This window comes from Corvus cornix, chromosome 3 (assembly GCF_000738735.6).
Source record: "Corvus cornix cornix isolate S_Up_H32 chromosome 3, ASM73873v5, whole genome shotgun sequence".
NCBI lineage: Eukaryota > Metazoa > Chordata > Aves > Passeriformes > Corvidae > Corvus > Corvus cornix.
Genome location: NC_047056.1, coordinates 61,822,660 through 61,849,292, shown reverse-complemented (window position 1 = coordinate 61,849,292; position 26,633 = coordinate 61,822,660). Strand labels below are relative to the sequence as shown.

General features: G+C 40.4%; 1 long non-coding RNA gene across 2 annotated transcripts in view; it reads right to left on the bottom strand.

Annotated features, from left to right (window-relative positions):
* Positions 1–26,633, bottom strand: part of LOC120411784 — a 97,847-nt gene that overhangs the window by 35,784 nt on the left and 35,430 nt on the right. Inside the window, exon 3 of one of the 2 annotated variants that reach the window (XR_005604303.1) lies at positions 16,584–19,261. The exons of the other annotated variant lie outside the window; for it this stretch is intronic. This is a non-coding gene — a long non-coding RNA (uncharacterized LOC120411784). Of the gene's footprint in view, positions 1–16,583; positions 19,262–26,633 lie in introns of those variants that run through there. 2 annotated transcript variants of the gene reach the window in all.

Sequence of the window (26,633 nt, the reverse complement as noted above, 5' to 3'; positions counted from 1 at the left end):
GAAGGTTATTTCCAGAACTGAAGCTGAATAAAGCAGTATGATGCACCTCTAATTTTTTTTTTACTGTTCTGGATGTGATCATACTTTATGAAGTCCTAGAAAATTGGTGGTAAATTCTGCTTCCAGAGGATTTCTGATCTCATGCTGTGAATTTTGTAGCTTTGAAAAGGCCTAGATTTGAGAATTAACCAAAACAGGACTGAAATGGCAACTGTCAAAAAGTGGTCTGCTGCTGGTGCTATGAATTAAAGCAATACTATATGTAGTATATCCTTGCAGCCTAGATGGTATCTGATTGATAGAAATTGCCAAAATGCCTTGTTCCTGAAAATGCTTATCCTGGTTTTAACCATGCTGCTTGGTTTGGGCGAGAGCATTGGACTCTCAATTTAAATTTATAGTAAAAAATTAAGATAAAATAATCCAGTAAAGTGCTAGATTTGACCACCTTAAGTGCACCATCAAACGTAAACCCCACTCATTTGAAACTTAAAGCTCTATTTCCTGAACCTGAACCTGTGGGATTATACTCTGCAGTTCTGACTACATTTGGTCTGTGAGATTTAAAGCAATTCTGTGTTTTCTTTCTTTTCCTTTTTAATCTAAATGAGAAATAAAGCCATGGAAATAAATGGAGCATTATTCTTGGCTTTAGTTCAGTTTCAGATCCAGACCCTGAACCCCAGCTGAAATGTGCCATGCATCTTAAATGCTGCTTTCTTGAAGTGCCTTTGGTTGGACTCTGCTGCATTTCACATGGATCAATGCAGTTACTACCTCTGAATTTAATGCATCAACAAAAAATGGAGTTTTAGAAATCCAAAGCCATCTCAGTTATTGCAACCTGCATAAAAAATATCACAATATATTACTTGTGAATATAATCTATATAATTTTGAGGTCCTGCTAAAAATGAATGGTCAAAGCATAAAGTGAGTAAAGGAATCCTTCCTTTCTCCCAACCAATTAAAGAATTAAATTAAAGGTTTCAGAAAGAACAAAAAAAAGTAAAGGTACAGCAGAAGAAAACTGGATTTCCTCCCATGAAAGCATGAAAATAGGAGGAGAGACTTCATTCAGGAGAAAAAATAACCAACCAACAAAAGTTTTGCATTGAAATGTAAATCCACTTGTATTTTCCACAGATGTTTAAATGAGCAAGAGAAACTTTAACAAGCAGTGAAAGATAGAAATAAAAATATTAGAGACATCCTAAAATAGCACCCAGACTTGTATCAATGTTATATTTCATCAGGGGAAAAAAAGTCTGAGCAACAAAAGGAATTTAATTTACAATTTGAGAGATCTGTAAATAGTATTAGGAAAAATACATCTGCTTCGAAATTGCATATTAAATGACCCATGGGTGAGGCAATTTTTGGCATATGATTCAGCAGAAGTATCATGTTTTAGAAGCTTTGTATTTTTCAGTCTTTACTTTCCCTAGGGAAGGGTGTCATCAGCTCTTGCTTTGGTCACAGTGTCACACGTACAGCAATAAGTCCCACTGCAGCAGTAGCTGGTCTGTGATGGAAGGCACTTCATTACTTTTATTGAATACTCTTGTGAAATAAGCCTTTTAACTTTGTTTCACTTCAGAAACTGCTGTGAAAGATGGACCCTCTTCTGCATTAGAAAGTGTGTGAGGAAAAGTTGAGACGTGCAGAACAATTCTCTTTAGTAACTGAGCAACACTCAATCCATTTGAGTTAGCAGCCTGATCTCATGTGTATGCCCTCCTGCCAAAAGTGCTTAGCAAGATGGTGTTTGGATATAAGTGTAGCCTGAAGCTTTGTGGCAGAGGTGTCTGGAGGCTCCTGAATGACCACAGGGGATTTCAAAACTCCAACAGTGAGATCCTCCTCCAGGAGAGTAAGATTCAGATAATATTTTATTTAACACAGTGACTCCATGCCCTGCTCCTCTAGTGGGCACATAATTGATCTGTGAGACTTGCAGTTACTCAAACACTGATGTGTTGCTTTTCATATTCCTCACTCACTGAACTCTACTGAGAGTCTTTTTCTATTGTTTAAGTGCCTCAAAGGGCCCAGCCCCATTTGGAAACATGGAGGCATGCTACGTGCTACACAGGAATTGAGTAGGAAATTCTATACATTGTAAGAAATATAACCTACTATATTAAATGTGGGTGGAATTCAGGCTTTGTGTACTTAAGCTATTGTTATGAATGGTGGTTCAGTGCCACAGCATCTTGGGGTTATTCAGCTGCTCCCTACAAACAGATGAAGATGTTGTCTAACCAAGCCAACACCAAGAGGGCAGCCAGAGCAGCTGTCCAGGCTCCCCAGTGCTGTCTGCTGCTATGGACCTCAGGTGCTGCTGAAACTGGCCTCCTTTGTGTAAACACCAAAGGGTGAATTCAATCACCATGTCTCCTGCTAGAGTGAGGTAACCAGACATCTCAGACTCCCTGCTTGGCCAGAAGACCTGTGATTTTTAATAGCCATTAAAAATATATTTATTTTTTGCTGTTCTTGGCTGATCTTCTCCTTTCATGCTGATTAACAATGCTCTGATCTTTTACTGCTGCCTTTTAGTAACATAACAGCCTTCCAAGATGGAAGAAGGCCATGCTATTCCTCTAACTAGTGTTTATATACCCTGCAATAATTTTTCTTCCATCGTTGCTGCTCTTGCTAGTTTTTTCAACATCCTAATCCACACATTTCATTTTAAATGTAGGGGCACTTCTCTTAATTTTCCACAAGGCCTTTTATTTGTTTAATTTAGAATTTTCAGCATTGCTTCTTTGCCTGCAATCCTTGCAGACATTTAAAGTACCATCCGCAATTTTTATAACATTGATAATAATTTCTCCTTTTCTTCTAAATGCAATATTCTATGATAGATTTTCTTTTGATTAATCTGATGTTCTTTTCTGTAAACAAGGGACAGCATGGCTCAGGGAGTAAGCAATGGGATATGAAAATGTTTGGCACTATCTTGTTGCTCCATGTCTAGACTGAGGAAGTTTTCAAAATGGTTTTGTATGAGATGGGTTTCTCTCTCTTTTATTTTTTTTTGGCATTCAATTGCTCTAATTTGATCCTCAAGAAGTGATTTTAATATCTGTTGAGTGTGATGTTGCTAATGAAAATGAACAGATTGTTTCTTAATTCTACAATAAAAATGTGTGTAGTGATGTTATTAAAGAAGAAAATCTGCATGTGCAATATTTCCCTTCCCTATATTTTATTTGTTTCTAGCGTAACAAAACAATTTACAGCTGAAACAAATGTATGTAGCAAGCAGACTGTTTCAAATGAAATCAAATTTGTTCTTCCAAGTGGCAAACTGTGAGACCCACTGAAGATTTAAGTAGCAAACACATATAAATGAATACCTTTAATGTGTTTATTTTTTAATAAAAAAACCTACATGGATGGAAACTTAAAAAAATTAACTATAATCACAGAAATGCTTCAGTTTTTGCAGGTGGGGAGAGGAAATTCTACTTCACTGTATAAATCACTTAAAAATATCTTAGCTTGTGCAGCTTCTAAACTCTGTTCCATGCAGTATCAAAGGACTATGAGTGTTATGCAAAGAGAGCATGGATTATGGGTATTAAATAGGAAGACTATCAGGGGACACAAGGCACAAACATGAAGAAGACTGTGTGGATATAAGGATTTATGGAGTAGAAAATTCTTAGTCTCCCCTTCATTAATTGATGCCTTCATAAAAGAAAAAAAAAAGCAAGAAATATTTCTCTCCAAAATAGGTTGTTTATTGCTGCACTCAGTGTTTTATCTCACATTGTCTTGGTTCAGCTTTGGATCAGTGGGTTTCAGTCTGATTAAGATTTACTGCAGCTCTGATGCTTTTGTTTTTACAAGAAAGTAGACGTTATCTTAATACCTCTATTAATTTACTGTGTGATGACAAGGTCACAGTGCTGGGGAATACGGATGCTAGCAGGAGAAAGAGGCAGAGAGTAGTATTATCTCTAGGAAAACACTCTAGAAAATACCTTTGCAGTACTTTTAAGTTAGCCTGATTGGCAATGACCCTAGCTATGTTTGGAGCCATTTGGGGTACTTATCTGAAGCTAGCAGGTGACTGCTTCTGAAGGCTCTGGCAAGTTCTATTTTAAGGTCAATACTGAGTCACAATTAAAATGTGTATTGTTTTGTCTAATAATATGCTTGGTTCATGTTTATAGAGCCTTTGCAGGGGCTGCAGCCTTGCTGGGCTGAATATTGCACATGCCGAAAGAAAGTATTCTAAAGGGTCAAAACAGACCCTATGGAGCATGGGAAAAGGGAACTGTCTCTGTTTTACACAGAGAGAACTGAGGCCCAGGTTCTTCAAAATGCTTCTTGCTTTATGTACCTAAATCTGACTGAAATCAGTCTGAGCCAAATACCCAAGTGACTTGAGCATCTGAGATGTCAGTGCTGGGGCTGGCCTGAGATTGCACCACTCAGTGTGGTGTAGGTGAGCCAGGCAGATCTGGTGGGGATGCAGGGTGGCTTTGCTTGTGGAGCAGTATCTCTGAGCTCACAGGAATTCCTCTCCACAGACTGATCAGTCATTCACAACCCTATCCATGCTCCCTTATGCACAGTCATTACCCTTTTCCTGGAGCCTTCTGGTCTTTGCATTTGGTGTTTGTTTTTTGTTGGGTTTTTTTCCAATTTTTAACGTAGAGTTAATGAAATCAGCAGGGTCATCTGTCTACAGACCTGTATTGGCACCTTCCTAATGACTGGTACTCGGGCATTTAGGAAGCCTGGAGCTGAGCAGAGCCATCTGATCATCAGTCGTTATTCACTGGCACTATTCTCTGTCCTTCCTATGTTCTTTCAGAAAATACTGCATATGAGGGTCCTTTGTGCAACTGAAGTTGTGTTCTCGAGATGTTTGGGTTTTGTTTTGTTCTTTTTTAAAATATAATATACTTCCACCCACACAGTGTCTAATGCAGGCACATGTGTACAACGACATGTTTCAAACCAGCTGGGTGTCATGGCACGGAGGCAGTGAAAGGACAGAGGTCTGTTTCCAATTGGAACAGTCAGTCAGCTCCACTGGCATCCCTGGACCTCACAGAAGTACTTCTGAGAGGTTTCCCGTGCCCTATTCACAGGGGTGTGCCATTAGTCAAAGCCCAGATTAACTGTCAAAATCAAGCTAAGTGAGGACTTGAATGACCCCTGAACAAGAAAACTTTTTCTCTGTGGGAAAGAGTTTTATTTGTGGTGAATAAATCTCACAGGATCAAACCTGTTGATAGTGAAAAGTAAATAAGATGCTAGCAATACATTTTAATCACACCAGACAGTTATTGGTAACAGAACAGGAGAAAAAAAGGGACAAGTTATGCTGAGTATCTTCCTTTAAAAAGAAAATTAAAAGAAAAATTATTTCCATTTGCTTGAGCTGCTCTTTTCCTACCCTGCTGTCTTCATCTGTCAGCTGCCAAGGGCAGAACGATTTGATTCATAGACTTTTTAATTGAAATTGTACACAGCCAAATCATAGGGCTGCTGCTCCCTTGGAAGTCAATGGCAAAATTCCCACTGGCTTTTACAGAAGAAGCTTGGGCTATCAGGGGGTAGAGAAAAGTATAGCATCAACATGAATGATCCAGAAAAGGGGTCTCTTACATTTGTGGAACCATGCCCTGGTTCATGTCCCCTGGTATGTCACTGGTTCTTGCAGAGCTGCAGATCTTGTGGTTTCATCTGTCTATTCAGAGCCTGTACTTCTGCCCAAGTGATTTTATAGTTAAGCTCTACTGTTTAACCTAAATTTGTCATCTCAGTGTGTTAGGCTGTTCCAGCATGTCCTGTTCCTTTTGCAACAAGGACTATTTCCCTCTTTTTAATTCTGTGTTGAGTAAGATCTCTTAAAATATCTGGTTTGAAGGTTTTCTTTATTACCTTTAAAGATTACACCACTGTAACTCTACTTCTGACCATCTTCCTTCAAATCTTCTGTGATTTACCTACTCATGTATAAACACCTATCTACAACTGCAGGATCCAAGTTTTTAGTGCCAGATCCTAGGTGGTGCTGAGAGGCTTGGTTTGCTCCAGCAAAGCACTTAAGAACTGCTCAAAAACAAAGCAAGTGAGTAATCCCAGAAGCAGAAGACATGCTTTAATGCTGAGTGGAATTCAATGGACTTGTCAGCCTCCAGCTAATAAATGGGAATGATTGCAGAGTAGCTGGCCATACCAGGGCTGTCAGACACACAAAGTCCAGGGAGACCAGGTCTGTCAAGCAGCACCTTTACAATATCGGCAGAAGGAGGACAATTTTAAAAGGAGGATATGCTTTAGTTAGATGTGCATTCAAAATCTACAGCCGGAGCTAATTATTTTGTCTCATTCTGAATATTATTCAGATGCTTGGCTGATCAGTGAGCCTGCTGGACTACTATCAGTGATCTACAGGCAGTATAAATGGGTTATCAGCTCTTGTATCACTCAGGAAAGATGCCGGATTGATTAGTGCCAGAGACAGGCTCTCTAATGCAGTCGTTCCCAATTTCTTCCAGACTGTGACCCCAACTCACAAAAAGAGGGGACTTTCAGGATTCCTCTTCTCTGATTCCAATAAAAGAAGGGTGTTTCTTGCACATGTGTATCTATCCCTGCAGACTCATCACATCCAGAAGATTGATTTTACTATTATTTGCTTGTTGAATGGATTAAGCATCTGCAGCACTGCAAACATCATCTCTTTCACATCCACTTACAGTGAAGTCCTCCATGGCTTTGTAAGCTAGTGATCTGTAGATCTGCCTTGCTGCGTGCTTTCACACCTCCCAGTCTGAAAGTGGCCTCTTCAGCTATGCATTTTCTTCCTGGCTACTCAAAATCTGCTATTCTATTTGGAAGAGATATATCATCCTTGCCAATTTGGGGGAAGGGGAGAGAGATGGTTCACATATTAAAAAAAAAAATCTTGGAATGTTTATGCGAATAGGTTGTCTGATCAGGAAATTAATGTAAAATTAATTTGATTTTCATGAACTGCTAGCTGCACACTCCAATTTTACATGATAAGAGACCTTTGCAGTGTGGACCGTTACGATTCCTACAAATTTTTTAGCACTATTGATCAGTTCCAGTGAAAACAATCAAGCTAGTTCTACCAAATCCTCCCTGCGCATACCCTCTGGTGAGCTGGGCAGCAGTGTGCTGCTGAGGAGCACTGCACTAAACATCTGTGCAAATTTGTAAATGTAAAGGCATTGCAGAGCAACAGATTTTCTCAGCAATAAGGGGAAATGGCAAAAAAATTACTATTATCTTCTAGATGAAAAGTTCATTATAGGTCATCCATGTATCCTTTTTCGCTCAACTTTTGCTCACTTTATAGGTGTAATTTAGGCTGTTTTGGTCAGAGACTGCCATGCCATTTATTCTGGTCTGCTTCCTTGTCCCACAATTTCCATGTTTGAAGCAATTTTCCTTTAGGAAAGGTCATTTTCCCATTTGTGAGCTAGAAACAGAGACTGCAGACATCTGGGAGCAAAGTGGATTGGGGTCAGTCAGTTTGAAAAGGGAGAGTTGGCACAGGAGGGGTTTTACTCCTCCATGATCCTCCTCTCAGGACTTTTGGGACTGAGATTTTTAAAGAGTAGCGGGGAGCATCACATAACAGCATATAGAGCTCAGCTATCCCCACTCTATAAGAGGGGATAGACATTGAGGACACTTGTTCTTGCTGACACAAGGGCACAAGGGCACACTTCCTTCTCCTCACTCCTGGGTCCCATGGAGTAGCTTTGGGTAGACTCCTAGGTATACCTCAGTCATGTAGGAGCAAAGTGCATGGCAGCAAGCTAAAATTTCTAATCATTCCTTTCATGACCTGCCCCTTCCCAAATATCACTGTGGCATCAGTAGTGCTACATTTGTGATGGCATAACACAAGGCACTTTATACTAGTTATGAAATTACATAGATTAGCTCTAGGTGGTGTTGAAATTTCATGTTTTGGTTACGTACTAACTCACACAAGTAAAATAGGACAGTTCTTGATCTCTTTTAACCAGGTACACTCTCTCTGAAGTACTTCTCTGAGCACCTGTTCCACATGCAGTAAATAAATCACAAGGGAGAGGAGAATTATATTATTCTTTTACTAAAATCCTAAACCAGTTTCTAATGAGCCAGACATTAAATCTACATTTATCTTACTATGCTGAATAGTGTAAGATTTTTCTCTGGTCTGCTTAAACTTATCAATGGATCTATATTTGACAGTGGCAAACCACTGTATCAGATCAAATGACAGGCAAAAATGGAGTTTTGACTGGAAAATTTCACAGAGATTTTCTTTCCCCTCCTCCATCCAGGTTTTCAAATGACGCTACATAATTGAGATTTCCCAGTTGACTGGACAATAAATAACCTGTTCAGCTGAGGTAAGTCTGATGCAAGGGAAAAGAGAGCTGTGAGAAAAGATGCCTCTTGTGTTTATTCTAAAATGATGCTCCAAGGAGTTAAACAAACTCAGAAATTCAGATCTCACCAACATCTGGTTTGTATCAACAGAAACCAAAAGCTTACAGCAGTCTGGCTGGATCATTATTCTGTGTCTGTGTGCCTGTGTGTCTTAACTTCTCCTGACATTACCTGAGAGAGTACTGGACTGGAAGCTGCTCAAGAAACTGGAAGTTTCTTCAAATACACACACCAACATTAGGTGTATTATTCATCTGCTTAGCCTCCACCTCCCATTCAGTGTCAGTTGTGTGAACAATACAACCTCTTACAGTCAGTCAGGTCACCTAATTTAGGTACCTACATCTTCTGCTAAGAAAATAGCAGACCTTTGAGAAATACCAGGTGCTAGTCTGTACTCAGCCGGCTTGTCTGCATAGCTTTCTTCTGAGGACAGGTACCTCATGGGAGAGGGGAGCACAGGGATGCTCCTTTCAGTGCTCTCACACGCAGTGGGATGCCTTGAATGCTGGGTCCACCCATCTGGGCAAGGACCATAATTTTCTTTTCGTTTCAACTGAGTAACTGAGCTGCAAGGCCATACTGTATCCCACAAGATCCAGCATGGCCATGAGTATCTCTTCTGTTGAAGATGAACCACAGGTAACAGCAACAAGAGACATGTGACTTCAGCTGAGTAGTTAGTTACTTGACTGTGAAGGGGAGGTTAGACCCTACTTCTTGGGAGGGTATGAATTTCCCTTCAGTTTGTCACTGGAACTGTTGTGGGTTAAAGAAAATGCAGAACAGACCTGGGAAAATGGGCTAGGTCTTTGTACCCTCTGCCTCCAAGAGGAGTGCCCTAACCACTTGCTTGCAGTGATATTCCTTGCTGCCTTTTCTCTTGCATGCCCGGCTGCACTGCGGCTCAGTTTCAAGAGGGACAAGGAGGAATGCTCTTCTTCAGCAGCATGCCCTGTGATCTGGTGGTTAGAGCACTTTTTAGAGAGTGAGCGGGCTTAATCCCTCTTAGGCTGATCAGTCCCTTTTGCTTTCTGCTTTAACCCTTTGCTGTCCAGAGGCAGATACCAACACTGCTTCTGACTGTCTTTAATTCTTCGTGCTTCTCCTAAAGACTTATGCAGTGTTCAGGTGCAGTAGTCATGCACTGAAATGATCCTGCAGCAGAGTTTTGTGTGCCTATCTCTACAGAGCATGGCGTTTAAGACAGAGAGGAAATAAAGATAGAAATGCCCAAAAAACATTTAAAATGGAACAAATGAATCTTGGTTAAATAGTGGAAAGAGGATTGGACTAGCATTTGTGCAAACCTGCTTGTGCCTGCAGGTAATGTCATACATGAAATCCCTATTTGTGCTTGGTCTTTGCATATTAAGTGCTTTAATTAATTAATTTTGAGTTAAATATTTTTAAATTGAATGTTAAAATTAACCCATCAGCCCAGGTACAAAAATCAAGTTCCATTATCAGTGTTTTCAATTGTTCAAAGTAATTTATTAAGAGAGTTGCACCCTTCCCAGTTAAAAATTCCCCAGTTAAAAATCACCAACTTGCTCCCTTTTCAAACTTCAAACCACCTGTACACCATAAGAGTTATCTTTCCTGTGTTTACTGTATACTTTTACAAGTGTTTTAAGATGTGTTGGATGTATTTTAATACTTTTTTTAGGTGTTTTTACTTGCACTTTGGTTCCAAGGCCAAAAACCCCAGTTCTAACAGCCAGCAGCTATTTTTAGCCCCATAGCCCTTACCCTATAGGCAAGCTCCACGGCAACCTGAATTTTAATGAAGGCATTTTAGCACCCTTATCTCAACTGACACCACCCCTCTGACAACGATGAGCCATTGGTGGACGGAGATGATCTGTCAAAGGGAAAGCACCAATCACTTTAAACCGAAGGGGCGGGCTGTGGGCGGGCTGTGGGCGGACTGGGGCGGAGCAAAGGCACTATAAAATAACGAGAACAGGGAGGCTGTCTCTTTCTCTGCGGGCTAGCTGTCGTGGGTGCCAGTGCTGGGCGTTAAAAGCCTTACTCCTGTTAAGGAGCCTTTAATAATTTTTTTCCTGATTTTGTACCAGCTAAAAGTCAGCCCAGCACTGCAAGTTCTTTTTCTCTTCCTGAGGTCCAGTGCTGTCTCAGCCAGAAGATCTCAGATCCCTGCGCTCCTGGGGCATACCATCTACCGAGCCATAGGATCCCAGATTTTTATATTTTTCTAATTTCTGTAATTTTTCAATTTTTCTGTTTTCAATAAATTATTTTAGTTTTTTTAACTAGGAGTTGTCTGATTTCTCACAGGTAAGATTTGAAGAACAGGTTGGCACCTTGATCATCTGCCGAATTTAACAGGCAATGCTGCTCAGGATGTCATCCTGAAGTGCTCCCAAGTCCTTCAGAGTGGCTGTCACTGTTTTAGTCTTTCAGGAACCCATGCAAGTTCTTTTTGGTTTAAAAAGAGGCAACACATACTTTGGAGACCTATTTATGTATGCCAGCACCTTCACATGACTACATGTGTGGTTTCTGATGTCCACTACTGTGATTTCATTTCTCTTTGTTTGAATACTGGCAGGAGTTTTGTTCACAACCTTGTTTTCCTTTCCTTGGAAATAAAAATTGAGTGACCTGTGAATTTTCTGGGTCCTTATATCAATAAAAAATGGCTAAATCTGACCCTAAATCCATGATGTGTAGTATGCTTCCAAAGTTCCTGCGTAACTAGTCAGTTAAAAGAAGTGCTAATGCGCAATCTGAAAGTTTTTAACATCTTCTGTGTCAGTGTTTGCAAAGTTAATACCATAGCTTAGCCAAATCATCTTCTTATGTTACGTGTTTTAATTTCTTTCTATCTTTGCAGAAATGTTTATAGAATAATGAGCTGAGATAGTCCTGATTAAATCAAATATCTTTGTACCCAGATATCCTTAACAGCTAACAACATTTCAAAGCTGCTTTCACTTTTTCCCTCCTTCCAGTGTGAAGTATTCTTAAGATGCTTAAGTAGCTGGAGAGACATGTGGATGTGTTTCTATGTCCCTGTGTCTTTTTTCCTCCTTTTTTTCCTCTTTTTTTTTTTTTCCTCACTATACTATTTCTCCTCCTCGTTGCCAGTTGCTTTACTTCTCATTTTTGTCTGCACTACTTTTCTAAAGATGGACAGAACCGTAGGATCACAGTAGCTGGAAGTAGTTTGGGTTGGAAGTGGCCTATAAAGGTCATCTAGTTCCAACCTGTTCTTGAATGTTTCCAAGGATGGGGCATCTACCACCACTCTGGATGACCTGTTCCAGTGTTGCACCACCCTCACTGTAAAAAAATTCATCCTTATATCCAGTCTAAATTGACTCTTTTTTAGTTTAAACCCATTACTCCTTGGCTTATTGCTACTCCTGCAATGCAATACTGTGGTGGTGTATAGAAAGGAAAATGTGATGGACTTGTTGACTTGTAAACTCCAGCAATTTGGCTTCTAATATCAAAAAGATATGATCAGTAAAAACAGAACTTTTCAAAGCTTTTGGAGAGCATCAGAGTGAGTTGATGGAAAGCAGGAAACATCCATTTCCTATCATATGTTTCTTCCAGTTTCCAAAACGTATATAATTATGGTCAATCCTGTTTAAATTATGCTCTGGAAAAAAAACATTTAAATAGTAGAAGATTCCACTGAATTAGGAAAAGCTTATAGCTGTAAGAGAGAGGATGCTGTGTCCAGTTGCCTAAAAATGTGGTTGAAGTCCACACTGACCTTGCTGAAAGGATAAGAAACCTGTGCTATCCCTGCTAGGTGGTATTTGCATACATCTGGTCCGGGATTTATTTACTGGGGAAGCTAGAGGAGTAAAGAAGTAGGGGAGTAACAGTGGCTAAGCTAAAACATTTAAGATGGTGAAAGCATATAACCAGCCTCTCTGGCACCTCTGTGACATAAGGAGGGGCCCATTTCATACCTGTTTGACTAGAAAAATCCATGGGATTGTCCCCTTTCTGGTCTTTCCAAATATTTTTAAGAAATGTGAATGGAAAATCATGTTTTTCAAATGTTTCTGGTTTTTATTTCTTTGTGAAATGTTCTGCCATTTCTCCACCCATTCTCTTCTGAAGGAACAGGGATTTCTGAACCCTTCTCTCCTGTTAGCATTAAGAGGGTGAAAAGCCCAGGTGGTAGCATTTTCATTAGTAGGCTTACATCAAATAGCCAGTCTTGTTCTGGCTATATTTAAACAAAGAAATGTAGAAATTATTGCTTCAGCTGTTTTCAGACCTACATGTTAAGTAGATGTAGCAGAGCAGTAGAGAGAAGACTCTCAGCTGGACGCAAAAAATATGACACTGATTATGTGGATGATTATGATTAAATTTATTGTTCATACAATATCTAAATAAATATTGCCAATGAAGTACATGATATAAGCAGGTTTACCTAGTACTGTAGAGGTGTACAGTTTTTGGCCTTACAGAGTGCACAGGTGCAAAGCACAAAGCACCTATGAAGCTACTTCAGGATTTTACCCTTGTCTGTGACCTTAGCACTTTTCACCCATCCAAAAGTGAGTGTTCCCAGTCTGGGCTGGATGCACCCTGCAGGTGTCTGGGGAACACTGCGGGGTGTGCATGTGTGAGCCCACCCAGAAGCTGCCTGCAGTCTTGGGAGACCAGTTGGCCCAGCTGGCCCAGCCTGCATCAGCATTGTACACCCTCTTTGCAGGCCAAGTCAATCACAATCATCACAGCTCCCCAGCTCTGGAATGCATTCATAATGTGAGCATCCAGACAGTTCTTCCTGCAATTCCCACCTGGTGGTCTTATGTTAGGACAAATCTCATTGTCCAGCAGGGACAATTGAAAGGTAGAAGGGGGGTGTGTGTGTGTGTGCACGCTGAGGATGCATGTGAAGACTCACTATCTTTTGTTGTGGCCACAGCAGAGCATAAGGAATAAACCAGTTTCAAAGACAATCAATTTACCTGAGTCCCAACAATAGATTCCTGTAGGACTGTCACATTTTCAAAGATAAATAGAAATCTTTCTTTCCTTTCTGACAGGGCCTGGGATTTTCAGTCTCAAGAGTCCAAAGCATTGGACTTTACTGGGGCTTCAAATTTTCACCTGTTTACATACAAACTATATCTGAGTGAAGGAAAGTGGATGGGGGTGGATGAGAATTGAGGCATGGGAATACTTAAATGTTCCTTGTTCTCTCCAGGCAGAGATGAGCATGATGAGGAAACTCATGTTAGCTGTTTGTTGACTCTGTGCTCTTCTATTCCCAGGCTTATGCAGAGTTTGGAAACATATAATTTATATACTACACAGGTTGTACCTGTGGTAGTCCAGGTCTGGGCAGTGGCAGTCAGAGATTATGATGATTGATGACATTTGATGACTATGGGATCTTTGAGTGAAATGATTTGCTCTTAGTCTAAATAAATCTCTCACAGCAAGGTCTTTGGGAGAGCGTGGGAGTGGGAGATGAGCTGTATTTTGTCGTACTGCTCAGCCCGCTGTATGTGAGGTATTTTGGTGGGGTTTTGCCTGAGGAAAAGTGGTGCCATTCCTGCCACACTGGTGCAGAGAAGCTCTTGGATATATCAGGCTTTTGTTTGGCTACCTTTAAGTTTTTGGATAAAACTCATTGATTTTGGCTAATAATGTACATAAGCAGAGGCTGGCTTTTTGTGCTGGGTTGGATTGGTGCTATAAGGAGCACTAAATGATTTTTATTCCTTCTCTTCCTCCTTTTTAAAAATGGCCAATATTGTATTTTTAAATAAAAAATAGAGCACAAAGGAAGCAATGGCGAGAGGAAAAAGGAAACTGGTCCCAGTGCTAAAACCTTGGTTTGAGTTGTGGATATAATGACGAGATGCATTGCCTTTCCTAGCTCTGTAGATTAATGATTGATTTACCAGGAAATGTGCTGTTATTACAAATGTGGGGCCTAATCTGGATTTTGTTGCTTGGGAGTTGCCTGGGTGGGGAAGGAAAGTGGGATCCAGCCTTTATTTTTACTCCTTTTCTTAGCCTTGGGAATGTACATGTTCAAAAAACATCTGTCTTGCTCCTTCTGCACAGTCTGCTCATCACTGCCATTTGCTGAAGCAGACCAAACACTCTTGGCACAGGGGAGCCCAGACTGCAGACTTACTCTGCCCTGTCAGGCAGTAGCTACATTTTAGAAGGAAACCGCAGTACAAAAGTGGGATCTCAGGTTCCATGCAGTGTATGCAAAGCAGTTTCATTTAAAATGTCACGTTTACCTTGGCAGAGCCACTCTTTAGTAGGGATTAAGGCTGCAAAAACCACTGAATCATACTCTCTGTTTCTACATGTGTGCCAGGTCACAAAAATAAATTGTAATGTTGGCCCTCATCCGTCATCACATAACGCTCTGGCATACTTTTTCATTCCCTGAATATGAGTGGAATGAGAAGGTTACTTGGAAAGTCATCTGTCTGAGAAGCTGTCCTGTTATAATTAGCGGGCAATCTTGAATTTCATCTCTGGAAGATTATGAAGTGAAGAGGCGGGGGAGCGGGATGTATATGGTAGGTTACCAGGGCCTCTGGTAAGCCAATCTGACCATGACTCAAAGGGCTGAAGTAAAATAAAATTGGGGAAATCAGATGATGTTATTTTTTTTAAACAAAAAGGTGTAAAGATGACCTCAAGCAGCCAAATCTGGATCTAGATATAAGCTTAAATTTCAAGCAATTCTAAACTTCAGGGATATTTAGAGGTGGGAGTTTGGTTTGGCTCACATCTGGTACCAAAGATTCAATTTTCTGTCTAAAGGCTTCTTAGAGTGAAAGAAAGGCAGCTCAAGGTGGAGCCACAGAATAAGGGAAAATAGCAGACGACTGGATGGGGGGTGTAGCTGTCAATTAATCACACAAAGTTAGCAACGATGACCTTGCAAGTTATCTGCAGTTATCTCCTTCCTCTTCACATCTGTTCTACAAGCTAAGGGCTGTTGTCTTTAGCCCTGCTTCTATCACACCCCCTGCAAGTTTTGTACAGTCTGATTTGGCCAAATTTTTCAGAGACCTGCAATAGTCAACCTAAATCACCCTGGTGCTGTAGTAAGGCAAGAAGGACCTTTTTTCATACATTTAGGTTTCTTTCAAATATGTGGAGGACATTATCCTTTCAACAGCTTTCAGAAAGACTGCTTGAAGAAACATTGTACTTCAAGCTTTTGTGATAAATATGTTCTCTCTCTTCCCCTAGTCAGGAAATGTGTTACCATTTTTCCACCGGCTGTAATGTGGGATATTAGATGCTCTGAGAGGAAAATAAATGCCTAAGGCTTCCTTCCTCTGGCACTTCATTAATGCCAAGAAGGAGGCTGGGTAGTGTTGCTTTAATTAACAGGCTTTTGTTAAAATAAGTGGTTGGAGCTACCTGATTGCAGTTTTACCCAGCAAAAGAAACACAAAAATTACTTCCCAGAACAGAACATTGCCTTTAGCAAGAGCAATGCTTATAATGTATTTGGCCATATGTGTCGTGCTGCACAATTTTATTCTTGACTCCTGCTGGGGACTGACTTAGGCCTTGAAACTTGGTGACTTGGCATCACTGACTTTTTTGTCTCCTCTCTAAACCTCTGTGTGGTGCGGACTTTTGTTGGACAGATTTATTTAGATATTTTTTGTGAGTCTACAAATTAAAATATTTTTTATGGTGCTCTTAATTTTTCATTCCTTGCCCAGTTCTATCTGAACTGCTTTCCTTTTGTGTTTGCTATCAGTCTTTGCTCATATGAGGTAACCCTGACTATCACAGTGTTTGGTCACTGACAGGGGAGTAGCAGTCTATGTGAATATTATGTTTCATCTTGGATAATACCCACAGAATTTCACAGGTGTCTGGTGATGTGTAGATGAACATGACTTGGCTGCATGGCAGGAATTTCTTTACCCATTGCCATGGGGACTATTGTCAATGTGCACACAAAGGCATTGCTTCATGTGTTGAGTCTATGTCTCTCTGTAAGGTACTTCTATAGCACATTGTTCCATGAGAGAACTTTATCCTGAACGCTGGCAGCGATGCCTGGGTTGCTTCCTGAAGTATGAAGCTGTTTCCCCTCTTTTAAAATTTTTACAATCATTATTGCTGGTTTTTTAATTTATGTAATTCTGGTTTGAGTTCCTGTGAGCTCTTCCCCAACATTGTTTCAGTTTGTTCTGCAAGCACATATTAGGCAGTAAATTACAAAAGAACTGTTTCTAAATGGAGAACATTTTGAACAAAAGAAGAAAACTGTAATTATTCCAATGAGGATTTGAGCAAGCCATCAGAATTAACAGTGCTGCTTTTCCAAATGTGCCACTGTTTTGATTAGCTTATGTGCTTATACAATCCCTGCCGTGGCAGTGACCGTAACTGAATGCCTGTAACCGCAGGCAGAAAGCTATTAGAGCCCATCCACAAAAAAACAGCTATTTCAGTTTTCTTCTCATCAAAAGCCTACAGTGCTGAAGTGATGCCAGCTAAGCATTTGTTTCTGTGAGATTTTTATCTCTTTATACCATTCAAAATACTTTTATTTTGCAGAATGGTTTAAACTTGATCTATTAATGTTTATATAAAGTGCATTCTTCAACACGTTCTTTGGGCAGTGTCAGAAAACACTCCTTAAAGCAGAAAAAACAATCCTAAATTTGCTGGCCACTTGAGGGAGGTGGTGTGTTGTCTGGATGGTGGAATTGAAACCAGTGTTGTGACTAGCTTGCAGTAGAAATATCAAAGTTTTAAGTCTTTTGTAGGCAAAAGGGAATACTGGACTTCAGCAGTGGCTGCTTTTCCCCAGAAAGCCATTCCCCATGCAATCTGTGATAATTCATTTATGACTATTCCTGCTTTCTGAAGGGCATACTGTTTAATACCGAATACTTTATTCATACTGAATAAAGGAAAACTAAGTCCGACCAAGTAAATGTCTTTGTTCTCATCAGAAACAAATTAGAAAAAGCCAGCAGCAGAAAATGTGAGATTTCAGTAGCTGTTCAACATATTTTTCAGAATAAGGATGTTTACTGACTGGCCTGAACTCAAGTAAAATTATGAATGCAAAAGATCTTGATTCCCCTGAATGAGTTATGTGCAATACTTGGAGACCCGACCTTTTATCCCTTCCTCTGTCTCCCCTTCCGTCCCACGGATGTTTGGCCTGGCGGTGCTGCAGAACTGCGGAGGTAAAGACAATACAAATGTGACATGACATTTTCCTGTCTGAAGGGCTTGGAGGTGAGCCTAGAGTTCTGGAGAAACCAGGAACAGAGCATTTCAGAACCTAGTGTCTGATGTGGGGTTCAGGCCTAACTCCTCAAATGAAAATGAGAAAACCAAAAAAAGCTATGCAAAATGAGCAGCCCAGTGCCCTTTGGGGCACTGCATACGGCAGAGCAGCGGAGTAGGGAGAAATGGTTGAAGCTCTGCTCATTCTGCATGTCCTCACCAAGAGTGGCTGGCCTCATGTCTTCTGAAGAAGGTATTCCAAAGTCTAGAGTAAAAGTTATCCTAGAAAATAGAGCTGGAGTGGATTGAGAAGTGGAGACACCAAAACTGGCTAAAGCAGAATAGCAGGTGTTATTTTCTGAGTAGAACAGAAGCTGCTGCATGTCTTTTCTTGTGTTTATAAGTCCTAGCTTAGTGTTTGGCCTGTCCAGAGCAGGATGATGTGGCTAATTTATACTCAGCCAGCAGTGCTTTATAATCCCAGGATCCTCTTCTGTCTTTGTCCACCCAACCAGTTGTTCCCCATCGAGCATCTGAGAAGCTGATTCCTCCTGGCCAAATGTAGAACTCTGTGTTCTTCTTTCTTGAATACCATCCTGGTTTTTTTTCATGCAACATCAGTTTTCAGGATCATTTTGGGCTTTTCAGCACTTCTGAAGCTCCACCCTTCCTATTGTCTGCAGATTTAATAAGGACTTTCTGTTTTCCATCACCTAGACCGTTCATGAAAATACACTCACTGAAGGAGATTTCCCCCAAACCCTGATTAAGAGAGAACAGCTAAAATCTAAAACATATCCGATTGTTCTCATAAAGCTTTATGACTGCCGGCTGTAACTCAAGATATTCAGCATTTAATGTAAGCATTATAAATAGCTGAACTTTCTGAAATATGTAGCATCATCTCTTCAAGAAAGAGGGTGTTGCAAACATGGGTAAAGACCAAGTAAGTCTCTCTAACCGTGAATCCTGTTTTCTAATAAGGTGAACTGTCCCTTATAGATCACCAGGCTTCCTACCTTCCTACCTTCCTACCCTCAATTTAAAAATCTGTGCTCAGTAGTTTGAGCTCTGAGGAAGGCCTCTGTCTCTTTCTGTTTATCTGCTACTACTCTGGCCTCAAACAGAGTTTGAATCCCCCCAAAAAAATAACTGCATGAGTTTGCATATGACTAAGAAGCTGAAGTCTGCTGGAAAGCAAGGGCTCCGAGTGACGATTTTGACACAAATAATGTTCAGCCTCTGTATTAAGAACAACATGCTGATGAAGTGTCAGAAACAATATCCTGTAGCTAAGTAAGTTACAATAGTTGTCTTTTCCTCACCAATGAAATAAATTTTATCCTACACACTTACATCATGTTGACTGCTAATTTTGACAAAATCTCTGCTGTCCTACATTTAGCTGGAAGTATTTTAAGAAGCCACAAAGCCTCCCTCCCGTTTATTATCCTCTTTTGCTTTTTTCTTTGCATCCTGTCTACTTGACTGATATTTTCTTCCATGTGAACTCTTCTACCACGGGCTTGTAGAAGGCTGTTTTGAGTTCCTAAAATGCAATTCTGAAAGTAATGAGAAGGGATTGTTATTTTCATATGAAGGAGACAGTAGAAGTTAGATGATGGCAATGAAAAAAGCAAAGCAAACCAAAATGTTTGATGATCTTCATACAAAAAAACCCCAACAAAACAGGAGCTAATACGACTGTTTAAAATATGCACAATATATATTACTTTTCAGTTTTGATCAAGACTTACAAAAAAGTTAAAAGATAGAGATGAAATACAAGTAAGTAGCTTGTAAATGACAACTGCACATGCATACTCCCATGCACAGTGTTTTTAGGATTCGGTTCTGATTTGTCAAATACACCACTTTTTGTTAACCCTTAATTATTGTGTTTCTTTACTGTTGTAGTATTTCCAAGTGATTGCTACTTTCATTGCTGCTGAATTTATCTCTCAGGGATTTCTTGGGATTTGGTTTAGAAAACCAAAGTGTCTGACCTCACTAACTACTTAGGAAACAACTACCTTTTACCATTCCTGGTAGATCTAATGCTTAAATGATGTACCTCTTTAAGTTAGAAGATGTTTTTTGGTTGTGGAAGTCCTTCGGTAGGTATTAATAGGGCACCAATTAAAATGTTTAGGATCTGGTTTTAACTACATTAATTTTTATTGCATTAAAACCAGGACAACATCAGAAGGTTGCACCTATGGAAGGTGAAGGCTTTAGGTGGCTTAGACCTTAATTAAAAAAACCACCAGCACAACCACCTTAGTCAAGGAATTCTGTTGTAAATTCGTCTGGGAGTGGCAAGGTATTTTATTATCCCCTCTTTGGATTAGCTTGTTCCTTTATTATTCATTGCTGGTGATTAAAAGAAAAGTTATATTCACATCTACCCAAGCTAGTAGAGGGAAAACAGACACAGCAAAAGACTTCCGCTACGAGCCCCAGTGTGGGGAGATTGGTTACGCCGAACGCAGGCAGGAGCACGAGCTGTTAAAATGCACTGCAGTGCACACTCTGTTTTCAGGGCTGATTGATGACATTTCCATATATAGTTAGGAGTAAAACATTGCTTTTGAAAATAGAATTAAAACTTTCCCTTTTTAGGAGCGAGCACCACTTTGGCAACACAACTAGCCCCAAGTACATTAGTTCTTTTGGTCAAAACATTAACAGGGTACTTTGTTAACAAAATGTTCAGGTCATGATGAGTTCAAAACATGAACTGTGAGGCTTTTTATGAGCTAAATGTTTCCAAATAGCACTCTAAATTGAAAGTGCTGAAATTAAAGCTTTTCTCTGTAAACAGGGTGTTGCTGAGCTGAGTATATGTTGCTTTTTCAATTACTCAGCATAAGGTGATGGGTCTGCAATGACATCTGTTCGCTGAGCAAAGACAGATGTCACCAGAAACATCTGGATGGTAGGAACACTTCAAGGAAAAGATTATAAAGATGCGTTTCCACTGCCACTTTCTGTCCCTCTTTCCAACTTGGCAAATAATTGCCAGTTTTCCAAAATGAAAACTTTGAGCAACAGCTTACTGTCTCAATTGTAGACGTGAATCTGATATTCTGGTCCAGTTAGCAAAATAACAACTTCCCCCTTGTCTTTGTACTACTGGATTCAGGTCTAGATTTGCAAATGCCCATGGACATACATTCCCAGCAGGATGGGCTATCGGTGGGTGGAAGATCACCAGCTGAGCTGAAGGTGGGTAGTACTGGCTACCCCGTGACATTCCCACAAAACACGAAATATGATTTTGAATGTTGTTTTAATGTGGAAATTATTTCACTTTGTTGCCAAATTTTTTAGTGACACATTTTGCAGTATGGAGAAGGTAGATCATAATTAAAATTTGAAGGACCTTTACAGGTTGGAGAGATGGGCAGAAAAGAACTGTCTGAAATTCAACAAGGGCAAATGCAGGGTCCTGCACCTGGGGAGGAATAACCTCAGATACCAGTACAGGCTGGGGACAAAACTGCTGGAAAGCAGCTCTGTGGGGAGGACCTGGGGATCTTAAAGGAAAACAAATGGTACATGAGCCAGCCCTGTTCCCATGTGGCCAAGAAGGCCAATGGTATCCTAGGGTGCATTAAGCAGAGAATTCCCAGTAGGTTGAGGGAGGTGATCCTGCCCCTTTACTCAGCCCTGGTGAGGCCAAATCTGGAGTGTTGTGTGTAGTTTGGGTCTTCTCAGTACAAGAGAGACATAGGACTCCTGGAGCAGGTCCAGTGGAGGGCTACAAAGGTAATTAAGGTACTGGAGAATCTCTCTTATGGGAGAAGGCTGAGGAAGAGATGACTGAGAGGATACCTCATCAACATCTACAAGTGTCTCAAGGGAGGCTGTTAAGAAGATGGAGCCAGGCTCCTCTTGGTGGTGCTAAGCAATAGGAAAGAGACAATGGGCAGAAACTGATGCACATGAAGTTCCACTTGAATATGAGGAAGAACTTCTTCACTGTGCAGTGACTGAGCACTGGAACAAATTGCCCAGAGGTTGTCTGTGGTGTGTCCCTCACAGGAGATATGAAAGAAGGGTCTGGACACAATCCTGTGCCATGTGCTCTAGGATGACCCTGCTTGAGCAGGGAGCTTGGAGCAGATCACCCACTGTGGTCCCTTCCAACCTGACCCACTCTAGGATTCTGTGAAAATATACATAATATCTGCAGGAGTACAAGATAGTCCTTATATAACTAAATCCACCGATTACTCCTCATAAGAACACAAAGTGGCAGCAACAGTTCAAGGTATCATTGTGAGATAATTTTGAAAAGACATGGCTGAAAACATCTGAATTTTGAATAGAGAGAAACAGAAACAAATGCAACGTCCTAAGCTCTGTAGGCCATGCTATTGACTTACAGGTTTAAACTTTTATATTTTTCAAATTCTGTACAGCTTAGTGTGTAACTCTGAAGTTTCTTGTAGCCTGTTAACTTCTGCTCTCTCGTGCTAGGTAGACATAACAAAGCCTCTCCAGGCCTGCTCTCCAAGGACACTCAGACCATACTAGGCCCAAACACTATGAACCAAAAAGCCTCTAAATGGGGGCAAGCTGAGGGGAATTACATCATTAACTGAAGCTTTAATTGGAGAATTAACCCTGATATGCAAATGAACCGAACCTATAAAAGTGTGAAGAACTCGTGACTTGTCGTCCATCTTGGGGTGCATCTGGCTCCCCAGGGTGTACCTTTGAAGGCCCTTCAAATAAATACCTACCTTTATTCCCTTATTCTTGTCTAGCCTGTGCTTCTAGGAGGGCTCTCAAGGTATCACTATCATCTATTCCAGACATTTCCAAAATTGCATGCAAATCTGTGCAAGCTTTAGCTAACCAAAAACATTCCAGGTTTTGTTTCGTTGTATGAAATGACTCAAAACATGGGGAATGCTTATCCAAATGTTTTTATGCACATTTTTCCACAACCTTGAATGAAGCATGGCAATTTTAATGCTGAATACCCCAGAACTGCTGCTTGTATCCTGAAATGCTATATTATTATATAGGTGCCTCTAATTTGCTTTGGAGGAGAAAACTGGGAGGAAAGCTGTTGAAATAAAGCTCATTGAACCAGAACTGAACTGTAGGTTTTGCCTGTCAGGCCATCCGTGGCTTCACAGCAGAAATTACAAGAGACTTCAGCATCATGGTCTTAATAGACAGGATCACAGATCTGGAGATTATGATGGGTTTTGTCATAAATGGTGAGGGTGAAGATTGCATGACATATAATTTATGCAAGACAATGTTTTGAAGAATAAAATATTAAGTGGCAGTGCTGAGAGGAGTTTTTTTAACAACATATACTTTATGATATAATCTAGAGAGTTCCGTACTTAGTGTTTATTCTGCATTTAATCCATTATATTCTAAGAATATAATGTTAGTGATAGAAAAATCTGTTCTTGTGACTCAAATGCAATGACACTGCAAAAATGAGCAGAAAATAAATGTTTTCCACAGTATTTTTGTGATCTCCTGAATTAAAAGTGATGCTCACACTAGTATATAGAATAAAAAACTACATTAAATCAAGGTAGTATCAAATACAATTTTAAATTTATTGCAAAAACTGTGACAGTGGTTCAAACAACCTAAAATTAGATCTAGCTATAGTAGAAGTGTAATTCCATCCTGTCCTAATTTCTATGTACAAAATTATGTATTTCATGGTGGATCTCATTTAATTTGAAAAAAATATTGTGACATGGCATACTAATTAAAAAAAAAAAAAAAGCCTAGACAAAAGGGGGGATCTAATGAATCACTGGCAGAGTCATGCACAATGGAAGTGCCACCACAGATAGGAGGTTATTCTTTGGGGCCTCCATTTTTAACTACTACTTCAGTACACTATTTTGAGAAATTTAAAAAGGCAAAACGGAAGAACTACCTTTGGAATATACACCTGAATATAGCCAGGGGTGCAGCCTTTTAGCTCAAACAGGTACAACTCCTCTCATAAGAGACATAGCTGTAGGTATATATTTCTATCTATCTATCTATCTATCTGTCTATCTATCTATCTATCTACCTATCTCCATGCTGATACAGCCAAGATATCAGTGAATGTGTTGTTAGCTGTATGTGTGGGTCATGGCCAACTCACCATAGAAATACTGAGGAGAATTCCTGTGTCAGTAAAATCTACAGTAGCCTGATGCAGGTGGCTCCTCTATGACTTAGTGCAGAGTGGGAAATGTGAGTGATTGTCAACCTGTGGTAATATGGTGAAACAGAGGGATAAAATTATATGGATATGATGGAGCACTCTTTATACAGAATGAATGCTCAACATGGTTTTGGGATCTCGGGGATTAATTTCTGGTAGTCCAGTTCTCGGTGAAAATTCTTGTATTGCAGTTTGGGGCAGCAGAATAGCTACTGAACAGCATGCCAACTAGTGACAGATTGTCTAACCCGTGCTCACAAATTGGGTCATGCAAATCTGAGTCCAATATTACGAGAATAACTGAAGAGAAATAATGTAGTGAGATAACCTTAGCAATGACTACTGATGAAAGATGTATGAAATGGATAGACAATGTACTGGAGCAGTTGAGCAAAAAGAAGTTCCTACTGCAATTCAAACATAACGTTAAAACCCTGTGTTACAACCAAGAATACATGCCTCCAAATTAATGGATCTTAAAAACCTTTTTAAGAGGTTTTTAAGTACAGGTCTAAACTAATGAATTTACCATGCTTTAGGTCCTATTATCCCAGTTGCTTCAAAGCAGCGCAGGAAGAAACAGATGAAGTCTTTGCTTTCTCACACATTGGCCACAGAACACACATTCATCCTGTTTATGGGGTCTCAGCACAACATTTTCACAGTAATTTGTGTAGGAAAATGCCTTTTCATTGTAAAGGGAGAGATTTGCAAAACCTGTGACTTTTCTTGAGGACTGATAGACCAAGACTAGAAATGCCATCAAATTACTTTAGTTAGTAACAATATTTGATACTTGGTTTCACAAGAGCTGCAAAGAATTGAGATGAAGAAAACTTGATATGAAGAAACCAAGGTGCCCAGAACACAGCAGATTTGCACAACTTCCCACACCAAGTCCATGACAGGCTGAGGAAGAGAAATAAAGAATTCTTGGATGCTGTGGCTCTTGTTCCACACACTCAGCAACTGAGAAATTGAGCAAAAAAAAATCAAATTATTTCTTCCTTATTTGTCTAATGGGAGCCATCAATGAACACACTCAATGCTCTGCAGGCCCATGCCGGCTCTCTGCCAGCCTTTGCAAAGGCAGGGTATTTTCTCTTCAAAACCTTTTCCTGCAAAGCACAGATTGTGGCTGTCAACATCTCCATCTACAGCCTATCGAATATGAATTTTCAGCACATAAGGACTTCATTATGCACCACAGGCTTTGGTTTTCTACTCCCTCCACCCTTGCCCTCCTCAGTGGTAGCTGAAATTCAGACTAGATCTGTCACTGGCAGGATCACCTGGACCGGAAAAGCAGAGGCAGGATTTCAATACACTCACTCCCTTGTTTGCCACCCCTCAATGCCTGCTCCCCACCAGTGGGACAGGGCTTCACTGCCCATGGCAGTGACTCAGCTTCCTCCTCCAGTTCCACTAAGGCTATGGCCAGTGAGAGTCAAGAGGAAATAAAAAAAAGAGGAGACACCCTCCTCTGACAAAAGGGCCTCTCAAGATGAACGGATCCTCTTTCAGAGCAGATGAGAAAAAATAAGAGGAGCTTCTGTATCAGTCAGCTCATCCTGGAGAGATGGAGAATGAAAGCAACCTTTGAAATAACGTGATGCAGGAGGTAGAGCTCATGGGGACACCTAGCACAGTCTGCACTCTCTCCTCATGGTGACATTGCGTGGAGGTGCCCTGAGGTACCCGGAGCTAGCTGGCCTCTGCCTGGCTGCAGCTTTGTTTGGCAGCAGCAGTGGGCAGAGGTGTGAAGAGTTCTCAGGAGAAAGGTGCAGCTCATTGCCCCACCACGCTGTACTTCTGATTTCCAGGTCATCTTGGGTGTGGAGCTTGGTTTCCCTAGACTCACATGCCATCACCAGAGAAACAGACAGCCTATTTCTGCTCCTTTTCCCCATTTCCTGTGCACTTGGGTTTCTGTCAGAATTGAAGCAAGTCTTCCTAACAGAAATATCCAAACCTGCCTCCAAGCAGCGGACTGGAAGGCTGCATTCCTCTATCTGCTGGGATTTTTCTTTTCTTTCCATGAGCTAACAGCTAAATCCCACAGCAAGGCATGAATAAACAAAAACTAGGAAGGATTAGGATGTACTATTTAGTGAATCATGACTAACATAGCCCTGTCTTGCTTCCTCTGAAAGCGTGCCACAGAAGTTCAACAAATATTATTGTGAAATGAACCACAAAGTCTTTACACACTTTAGAAATGGCATCTTCACCCATTTTCTCTGGCAAAAACCAAATGGATTTAGTTTCTAGTTGATGGGAAAATCTCTAAATTTAAAACACTTGATAATTGACAGAAGACTGGAGTTTTTCAATTCTTTTCCTGCCTCCTACACCCTTCCTGTATGGCAACTATAATTTAGCAGGAGATTCCAAAAGTCAGAGGGTTTTAATCAAGATGAGAGGCTACTTGCTTTGCTTTTTGCTAAGAAAACACTCAGCAATAACTCCTTCTGTGAAGTGAAATGTTTTGAAATATTATCAGGACATCCACCTCTTGTGAACATAATTGCTGTAGATGTCAGGGGGAATGGAGCATATATAAAGAGGTGTTTTCTGGTGCACAAGAATGGGGAAAGGAGAAATAATTTCTTGTAATGTGGTCTGTGGTATTGTGAGTGCTGGTATATGAGTGCCTATATGCCTATATCTTCTTAAACATAGATGTGTATAGTTTTGAGATGCTGGCCATAAGAAGGTTTGCTCTAAAT